General features: G+C 41.5%; 1 protein-coding gene across 1 annotated transcript in view; it reads left to right on the top strand.

Annotated features, from left to right (window-relative positions):
• Window positions 1–5884: 5884 nt before the first annotated feature.
• The window catches only part of LOC142297149 (calpain-2 catalytic subunit-like), a 104442-nt gene continuing 99614 nt past the window's right edge, over window positions 5885–10712 (top strand). The window contains exon 1 of the mRNA XM_075341424.1: window positions 5885–5937. The gene's annotated coding sequence lies outside the window, so the exon portion shown is untranslated. The remainder of the gene's footprint in view (window positions 5938–10712) is intronic.

Raw genomic sequence — 10712 nt, 5'->3', positions numbered from 1 at the left:
TCCAGTCTGATAATACCAACCCCAGCTGTCTGCTTTACCTTGGCTGGTTATTTATTTATCTATCCATTTTTCTTTGCATGCTTAACACATTTTAGTATCATGCATTTTTTTCCGGTACAGATGTCACACAGATGATCAAAACAAACCATGCTACATGGGGAAATACAGTGAGACCTGGCTATTAAGGGGTGGAGGAGGCATTTTGTTTTCTTATTTTTTTATTTGCCTCATATAAAAGTCATTATACAAGAAAGAATGTTTCTTAACATTTTTCCCTGTAAAATCCATTTTATCTTCAGTTTTGTATGCTTCATTGCATAAAATATTCTGACATCATTGTTTCCAGCAGTGACTTTGGAGTGAGCGATGCACCCAAGCATTTCCCCCATGTTGTTCCAATTTCATTTGAGCCCTGTTTCCATCCATTTCAGTGAGTTCCCCATTGCCTTCCATAATACTTGGTACAAGTCATGCCCATCCTAGCATCAGACTGCTCGTTACAAGCTGAACACACGAGAGCATGGTAGTGCCTGGTCATCACTAGTTACGAGTACCAAGCACCCGAGCATGGTAGTGCCCGCTGATCACTAGTTACGAGTACTGAGCACCTGAGCATGGTAGTGCCCGCTCATCACTAGTTACGAGTACTGAGCACCCGAGCATGGTAGTGCTCGCTCATCACTAGTTACGAGAACCAAGCACCCGAGCATGGTAGTGCTCGCTCATCACTAGTTAAGAGTACTGAGCACCCGAGCTTGGTAGTGCCCGCTCATCACTAGTTATGAGTACCGATCATCTGACCATGGTAGGGCTCGCTCATCACTAGTTAGGAATACCGAGCACCCGAGCATGGTAGTGCCCACTCATCACTAGTTATGAGTACCAAGCACCCGAGCATGGTAGTGCCCGGTCATCACTAGTTACAAGTACCAAGCACCTGAACATGGTAGGGCCCGGTCATAACTAGTTACGAGTACCAAGCACCCAAGCATGGTAGTGCCCGGTCATCACTAGTACAAGTACCAAGCACCTGAACATGGTAGGGCCCGGTCATCACTAGTTACGAGTACCATCACTAGTTACAAGTACTGAGCACCCGAGCATGGTAGTGCCCACTCATCACTAATTACAAATACTGAGCACCCGAGCATGGTAGTGCCCACTCATCACTACTTACAAGTACTGAGCACCCGAGCATGGTAGTGCCCGCTCATCACTAGTTACAAGTACAGAGCACCCAAGCATGGTAGTGCCCCCTCATCACTGGTTACGAGTACTGTGCACCTGAGCATGGTAGTGCTCACTCATCACTAGTTACGAGTACAGAGCACCCGAGCATGGTAGTGACCATTCATCACTAGTTACGAGTACTGAGCACCTTAGCATGGTAGTGCCCACTCATCACTAGTTACCAGTACTGAGCACCCGAGCATGGTAGTGCCCGTTCATCACTAGTTACGAGTACTGAGCACCTGAGCATGGTAGTGCCCGCTCATCACTAGTTACGAGTACACAGCACCCGAGCATGGTAGTGCCCGCTCATCACTAGTTACGAGTACTGAGCACCCGAGCATGGTAGTGCTCGGTCATCACTAGTTACGAGTACCAAGCACCTGAACATGGTAGGGCCCGGTCATAACTAGTAGTTACGGGTACCAAGCACCCGAGCATGGTAGTGCCCGGTCATCACTAGTTACGAGTACCAAGCACCTGAACATGGTAGGGCCCGGTCATCACTAGTTACGAGTACCATCACTAGTTAGAAGTACTGAGCACCCGAGCATGGTAAAGTGCCCGCTCATCACTAATTACAAATACTGAGCACCCGAGCATGGTAGTGCCCACTCATCACTACTTACAAGTACTGAGCACCCGAGCATGGTAGTGCCCCCTCATCACTGGTTACGAGTACTGTGCACCTGAGCATGGTAGTGCTCACTTATCACTAGTTACGAGTACAGAGCACCCAAGCATGGTAGTGCCCGCTCATTACTAATTATTAGAGTTGAGCGAGTTTCGCCAATTTCATGTTCGAGTGATTTTGGGGGGTGCTCGAGATCGAACTCGAGCTTTTTGCTAAAAGCTCGACAGTTCGAGTTAAGTTCGAGAACAGTTCGATCATCATAAACGTGGCTTTTCACAGTAAGGCTATGTGCACATGTTGCTATCTGCATGCGTCCTGCGTCCCCAGCACAATCCCTCTCTCTTTCCTACTCACCGAACCTGGGCGCCTCGCTCCATGTCTGTCACAAATCTGCGGCGTCTTTTCCTCTTTAGAAAATGGCTGCCGCTTCATTAGTCAATTAGTTATCCCATGCTTTCCCCGCCCACCGGCGCCCATGATTGGTTGCAGTCAGACACGTCCCCAAGTTGAGTAACAGCTGTCTCACTGCAACCAATCACAGCCACAGCGGGCGGGTCTATATCGTGCAGTAAAATAAATAAATAATAATAATAAAAAAAATGCGGTTTTCCCATATTTGATACCAGCCAGGATAAAGCCACACGGCTGGAGGCTGGTGTTGTCAGGATGGGGAGCGCCACGTTATCGGGAGCCCACCACCCAGCTATATCACCCAGCAGCCGCCTGGAATAGCCGCATCCATTAGATGCGACAGTCCCGGGGGACTCTACCCAGCTCATCCCGAATTGCCCTGGTGCGGTGGCAATCGAGGTAATAAAGAGTTAATCATGCCAGGCGTCTCCCCGAGATATCTTTCATGATTAAACTGAAAGTCAAAGTAAATAAACACACACAGCGAAAAATCCTTTATTTGGAATAAAAGACAAAAAAATCCCCTCTTTGACCATTTTATTAAAATCCACAAATACCCCTCCAGGTCTGACGTAATCCACACGACACTGTCAGCTCTGCTATAGAACAAGAGTGCTCTGTATCAGCTCCACTTAGCAATGAAGTGAATGCAAACTTCCAAATTACTGCCTATCTTTATCAATAAAGTCAGTAGCTGAGTGGATAGAGAGCTCACCTATGAAGCATTAGGTTGTGAGTTCTAGTCCCGGTAAAAAAAAACCTTTTTTTTTCTTTATTTTTAATTTAAAATTATATTTATAATATAATTATAATTTATTTATGCACTGAGGGGAGGAGCCGGACATCAGCTGTGAGCCGCGGGACATACCTCTAAAATCAGAGCAGTTAACAAAATGAGGCTGCATTGCTCTCTCCTCTCTCTCTTCTCTCTCTTTCTTTCTCTCTTTCTCTCTCTCTTTCTCTCTCTTTCTCTTCATCTTTCTCTCTTTCTCTCTTTCTCTCTCTCTCTGTCTTTCTCTCTCTTCTCTCTCACTTCTCTCTCTCTTTTCTCTCTCTTCTTTCTCTCTCTTCTCTTCTGTCTCTTCTCTCTCTTCTCTTCTCTCTCTTCTCTTCTCTCTTCTCTCTTCTCTCTCTCTTCTCTCTCTCTCTTCTCTCTCTCCTCTCTCTCTCCTCTCTCTCCTCTCTCTCCTCTCTCTCTCTTCTCTCTCTTCTCTCTCTCTCTTCTCTCTCTTCTTCTCTCTCTCTCTTTCTCTCTCTCTCAAACCTGGCAATGACCAGCTGATGCGGTCACCTGACGGAATCAGCTGACACTATAAGTCGAGCGGTGTGGCCGGCTTTTTACCGCCCGGCCGACTAAACTATCAGCTGATGCCGTCGGACAGGAGTCTGCACTGAAGTGTGTAGTTGTTGGGTTTTTTTTGCACTGATGCATCAGCTGATTGTAGAAAAGCCGTTTATACAATCAGCTGCTGTGTCATGTGATTCAGGCCCTTGAACCTCCTGACACATCATCTGATTACTTTGCCTTCCAGCAAACCGATCAGATGATATTGGATCCGGATTGGACGGCGCGGGACCCTTGACCCAGGATTACTGCGTAGGGGGGTTCTTTATTTCAATAAAGATGGAGTCACTAATTGTATTGTTTTATTTATAATAAAAATATTTTTCTGTGTGTTGTGTTTTTTTTTATCGGTACTAGAAATTCATGTTGGCCATGTCTAATATTGGCGTGACACCATGAATTTCGGGCTTAGGGCCAGTTGATAATATACAGCTAGCCCCAACCCCATTATTACCCAGCGAGCCACCCGTCACCAGGGCAGCTGGAAGAGTTGGATACAGCGCCAGAGGATGGCGCTTCTATGAAAGCGCCATTTTCTGGGGCGGCTGCGGACTGCAATTCGCAGCAGAGGGACCCAGAAAGCTCAGGCCAACCTGTGCTGTGGATTCCAATCCCCAGCTGCCTAGTTGTACTTGGCTGGACACAAAAATATGGCGAAGCCCACATCATTTGTTTTTTAATTATTTCATGAAATAAGTGAAATAATTAAAAAAAACGGGCTTCCCTATATTTTTGGTTCCCAGCCGGGTACAAATAGGCAGCTGGTGATTCGGCGCAGCCCGTAGCTGCCTGCTGTACCTGGCTAGCATACAAAAATATGGCGAAGCCCACATAATTTTTTTGGGGGGCAAAAAACTCCTGCATACAGTCCTGGATGGAGTATGCTGAGCCTTGTAATTCTGCAGCTGCTGTCTGCTCTGTTTATTACTCCCTCTTATCCCTCCATGATCCATGGTCTTCTGTCTTCTTTCTCCTTCAACACATGCAGCTCTGCTACATCAGACACCACAGCATGGGAGGAAGGACGCTTCTGCTCCCCGTGCAGTCTAATCACTCCGTGAGTGATCAGTGCTGCAGGCTTTTAGCGGTGACGTCACTGCTGACAGGCATGTTCTATAGCAACGGTGATCTACGTTATTGACCGGCTGTGGCAGCCGGTGAATAACGGAATGGTGAAGCAGAACGGGGAGTCAACCATGTGCCAGAGCATGTCGCCGGTACACGGAGATACACAAACGTGCACCGTGTACCAGAGAGATGCAATGACAGGACCTAGCATGACGTCAAAGCCATGTGACTAGTCTGTAGCCAATGTGATAATAGACACGTGACTGGTCACATGCTATGACGACGTCACGATAGGTCCTATCATCAGTGCGGGTTATTGGGAGGACGCAGCGATTATCGGAAGGAAAAGCAGCGAGAGACAGAGTGCAGGACGCGTCGCGGGGACCTGTAAGTATAATGGCAATGTTTATTAACTGTATGTGTACATTTATAATGTGTTTTTATGTATTTGTGTTTGCCTGCCATTGGTTTCAATGGGGCTCGAGAGGGTCGTCGAACGACTCGCCGAACCGAACTCGAACGCGGCCTCCGTTCGACGAACCGAGCCGAACTCGAGCCTCTAGAGGCTCGCTCATCTCTACTAATTATGAGTACCGAGCACCCGAGCATGGTAGTGCCCGCTCATCTCTACTAATTATGAGTACCGAGCACCCGAGCATGGTAGTGCTCGCTCATTACTAATTACGAGTACCGAGCACCTGAGCATGGTAGTGCCCGCTCATCACGAGTTTGAAAATTACAACATTTTTGAAAATTTTGTCAAATTTCTGATATTGATAAGTTGAAGTCTTCCAGGATTTTTGCCATATAAGTGACTTTTAAGATTTGAAAAAATTATTCTTGCCACTAAGGGATTAATACACGTTTATTTATCCTAAATCCCCCATGAGTAAATCTTGCTGAATTTCTATAATTATATAACCTCAAATTATCGGGGAGGATGTGAACATGGGAAACGTATTTGTGGTAACATGCCCTCACCCCCTGCACACACTCCCTTATCTGATTGTTATTGTGTTTCCAGATGCTTTGCACTAATATCCTTTTCCACAGAATCCCTCGGGGCGTCCGTCATCTGCTCTAACTTGTTCCGTCACCTACTTTTTATTCTTTTGCGTGTTGTGCGCCGTCAGACTTTGGACCTTCCCCATTTATGTATTTAACTTCTGGCACCTCAACGAGAAGCATCAGACAACGAGACATTTCCTCCAAGAGGAGACCAGAGGTGGAGAGAAGAGAAGCAGTGACTGTACGTACAGGAGCCCAGATTCATAATAGCGCCACAATTCTGTTACAATACGGCACAATTAATGTTACTTTTTTGTTTGTTTCTTTGTACTTTTAATATTTCTGTATTTTTTTCTGTGCATCTGTTCATGGAGGCACCGCACAGCGCTGTGTGCACAGGAATATTGTTCCCTAGAAAACATCAGAGGTTTTTTTTTATAATTCCACCATTTTTCCATGAAAGTCTTTTTCTTATACGCAATTCATTATTTTTTATGATTTTTTTTTTTAATGTGGAAAGTTGTAGTTTTTTTTCAAGAAAGTTTTTTCTTATGTGGAAAGTTGTAGTTTTATTTTTCATGAAAGTCTTTTTCTTTTGTGGAAAGTTGTAGTATTTTTTTTAATGAAAATTGTTCTTATTTGGAAAGTTGTAGTGTGTTTTGCTTTCAAGAAAGTTTTTTCAGTGTTTTTTCATTAAAGTTTTTGCTTACGTGGAAAGTTGTTGGTTTTTTTTTCATTATTTTTTTTTCATATGTTGAACATTGTAGTGTTTTTTTTCATGAAAGTTTTTTTTCTTATGTGGAAAGTTGTAGTGTTTTTTTCAATGAATGTTTTTTTTCTTATGTGGAATGTTGTAGTTTTTTTATTAATTTTTTTTTCTATGTGGAAAGTTGTAGTGTGTTTTTTTTCAAGAAAGTATTTTCTTATGTGGAAAGTTGTAGTGTGTTTTTTTTTTTTCAAGAAAGTTATTTTTAGTATTTTTTCATGAAAGTTTTTTCTAACGTGGAAAGTTGTTTTGTTTTTTTTTCATTAAAGATTTTTTCTTATGTTGAACGTTTTAGTGTTTTTTTCATGAGTTTTTTTCTTATGTGGAAAGTTGTAGTGTTTTTTTTAATGAATGTTTTTTTCCTTATGTGGAATGTTGCAGTGTTTTTTTCAATGAATGTTTTTTTCTTATGTGGAATGTTGTAGTTTTTTTTATTATTTTTTTTCTATGTGGAAAGTTGTAGTATTTTTTTTATGAAAATTGTTCTTATGTGGAAAGTTGTAGTGTGTTTTTTTTTCAAGAAAGTATTTTCTTATGTAGAAAGTTGTAGTGTTTTTTTCTTCTAAGTTTTTTCTTATGTGGAAAGTTGTAGTGTGTTTTTTTTTTCAAGAAAGTCTTTTTTAGTATTTTTTCATGAAAGTTTTTTCTAAGGTGGAAAGTTGGTTTTTTTTTTTCATTAAAGATTTTTTCTTATGTTGAACGTTTTAGTGTTTTTTTCATGAGTTTTTTTTCTTATGTGGAAAGTTGTAGTGTTTTTTTCAATGAATGTTTTTTTCTTATGTGGAATGTTGTAGTTTTTTTTATTATTTTTTTTCTATGTGGAAAGTTGTAGTATTTTTTTTATGAAAATTGTGCTTATGTGGAAAGTTGTAGTGTGTTTTGTTTTCAAGAAAGTTTTTTTAGTGTTTTTTCATGAAAGATTTTGCTTACGTGGAAAGTTGTTGTTTTTTTTTCATTAAAGATTTTTTTCTTATGTGGAAAGTTGTAGTGTTTTTTTTTTTTCAATGAATGTTTTTTTTCTTATGTGGAATGTTTGTGTTTTTTTATTATTTTTTTTATGTGGGAAGTTGTAGTGTGTTTTTTTTTCAAGAAAGTATTTTCTTATGTAGAAAGTTGTAGTGGTTTTTTTCATTAAAGATTTTTTCTTATGTTGAATGTCTTAGTGTTTTTTTTCTTATTGTAAAATAGTGAGTTTATGGAGATTGATTCATAGACTGGATTACATATATTCATAAATATATGTATATTTCGCCCATCCCTTTAAGGATGCCTGTGTGTTGGAAAATGCTAAACCAAGAGTTTGAGATGGTAAGAACCAAACTCATCTGTTAGTCGTCCATCAAAGCCATCTGACGTTGTTTGTCAAAGTTGTCAAAGTAGTGCTATATATTGTTTAGAATGTTGGGCTATGAGCTGAAATAGCTATGAGAAACGTTTTACTGTAAGTTACTGTTACACTGAGGTCAAAGCTCAGCGAGCCTCAAAGGGTTTCTATATATATATATATAGATTGAAGTAGGTCTTGTTACAGGTCTCTAGTGCGCAAGTACACTTATTTCGCGGGTAAAATGTACCACGTGACATGATGTAATGCTAAACCTAAATTAAGGATAGTTAGTTTTTGTGTTACCATGTAAAGAGATAAGGACAATCCAGAGGAGGGGTTTTGGGTTATAAAAGAAGCCCACACTTCAAAGGTAGAGGGAGAAGGAGGGAGAGGCAGAAGGTGACAGGAGAAAGACGGACCCATCCGACCAGACCATCTACAGACCATCCCGAGACGACTTACACAATACAGCGATGTAAGAGATATGAACTGTTATTTTTTTCTATCTGTCTCCATCTATTAACTCAAGCCAAGATAGTTATTTTTCTCTAATGACTGTAACCCTCCAACTCTTATCTGAATAAATTCATAATATGTTTTTGACCTATCTTCGCTCCAATCATTATATACTGGCTATGCAGTTGTCGCCGTAAACCCATTATTTAACATTTGGCGAGCACCAGCCTGAATGATTGTGAAACACAGCTGTTTTCTGTGCGAGGTGATTTTTTTCACGCTGCCTATTCACAGCGATAAGGACTCTTTTTTTTTTTTTTTTTTTTTCTCACGTCATTCCCTGCCCTTTGTCCGTGAGGGGGGGTCAGTGAGTAAAACTTTCTGTCCAAGCTGCAGGCGAACGACGATACACTGTGTCCACATCAGAACCTAAGTGTGGGTTCACGTGACAAAGCTGCACGGAGGTCGTATGTGCCAAAGCCATTCCAGGACCATCCATCCAACAGACGGTTGAAGCCATTCAAGGACAAGCATCACATACTGGTGAGAAATGGATTTTATTCATGATTATTTTAGTAACTGTCATGTAGAGTATTCTTTTGATCATACACATAGTGACGCACAGTTATGGTCAAATCTGTACCGGCAATGTGAACTTGAAAATACTAAGCTAGATAAAAAGTTTTTTATTGTGAATCGGTTACAGAAAAAGATACAGAATGTATTGGGTATGGTATACACTTACAATTCCATGGTGGGTGGGGCACAGCCATATGCACACACTATCTGTATGGTGACTGACACACCCATAACAACAGGCACGCCCAATACAACAGACACACACGTCACAGATTCAGAAACAACAGATTGTCCACATTGTTCGATATTAGCAGAACATATCGAACATCTGGAGGATCAGTTGGAAACAAGAGCAGATTTAATATCAAAACTACGGAAAGATATTAAATATGTATCTGTTAATACGAGACAGAACAAGACAGAAGCTTTAGGTTCAGACGTACCGGACGGGCTGAATACGGCCGAGGACGAGACTCTGAATGAGGAGGAACTTCGGAAAAAGAAGTTACATGATAAGGCCGCCCGTCTTAACATTAAAATCCATGACCAATTAATGAAAATCATTAAAGACATACCGAAATATGATGATAAAATGGACGCCTTCCATAATGCGGACATTTTTGAGTCACATTCCGATAAATATAATCTAACAAATGAACAGAGAAACAAGATTTATAGGGTATGGCTTCCCTCCCACATGGCAAAAAGGTTACAAGCAACACCTAGGACTGACGAACACAATGACCTGATCCATGACACAAAGGAAGATAGGCTGAGACAGTTGATTCTCTTTACCACAGGAGAGTCTACCCCAACAGTCGAATTGTTAGAAAACCTTAAGACACACATACAGGAGGATCCATTTGTCTTTGTCGTTAAATTTGAACAGGCCTACAAAATGATAATGGAAATCGGATCTGATCAAGAACCGCCTTCCATGATCAAGGCCTTTGTTAAAAAGTTTAAATATTTGGACCCTGCTTCATTCGAAATAGCTTCTAGAATGGAAAGTCTACAAGAGGTCACGTCATTTATTGATAGAATACGTAGACGAATGAAGCAAAATCAGGTAAAATCAAAAATAGCCATGATAGAAGGGAACACTGACACATTAGTATCCCAGGAAAAACAGATCAAAAACAACAAAAGACCGGTGTTGAATTCTAAAAACAAGAATTCAGGGGGGGGTAACAGGAAAAGCACAATTCATTGCTTTTTTTGCGGCCAACCCGGACACCTGAAGTGGGAATGCAAGAAATTCCTGAGGGCGGGAGTTGAGGAAAGGCTGGGTAAGGAAAATGGACTGATGCCAAACACATCCAGTGCACCTCCCCCATCTTCAGCACCTCCACCTTCATACACGCCCACTCGTACTGACAACAGAAATAACCAATCACCATACGCGCCCACTCATACTGACAACAGAAATAACCAATCACCATATGCACCTCTGACCAGACAGATAAGAGAAATGACCATACAGGGATTGGATGGAAGGGGCAAGACACCTGCTGCTCTTCTCCCTTCTCCATCCTCCTGACTAGCAAAGCCGGTCCCCAGGCTGCATCCACTGGAATTCGTCACTCGAGTTTCAATGGATAGCTGTGGTCGACCATTTTTAAAGGTAAATCTTGAAGGTCAGGAAGTAACATTTCTCCTTGATACAGGTGCGCAATTGAGTGTCACAAATGTTGATTTACATTTAAAGCCAGATTCCCCTGTATGCACAATTGTTGGTTTCAGTGGTAAAAATGGAACAAAGGTGACTTTAGCGCAGGATGTTTCTTTGGAAATACCTGGTTTTTTGAAAACGAAAATGGATATTTGGTGTTGTCAGGATACTGAGAATATAATTGGCACTGATTTTATGGAAAAGCATGGCTGGATT

Source organism: Anomaloglossus baeobatrachus, chromosome 3, assembly GCF_048569485.1.
Source record: "Anomaloglossus baeobatrachus isolate aAnoBae1 chromosome 3, aAnoBae1.hap1, whole genome shotgun sequence".
Taxonomy (NCBI): Eukaryota; Metazoa; Chordata; class Amphibia; order Anura; family Aromobatidae; genus Anomaloglossus; species Anomaloglossus baeobatrachus.
This window is presented reverse-complemented; position numbering and strand designations above follow the sequence as displayed.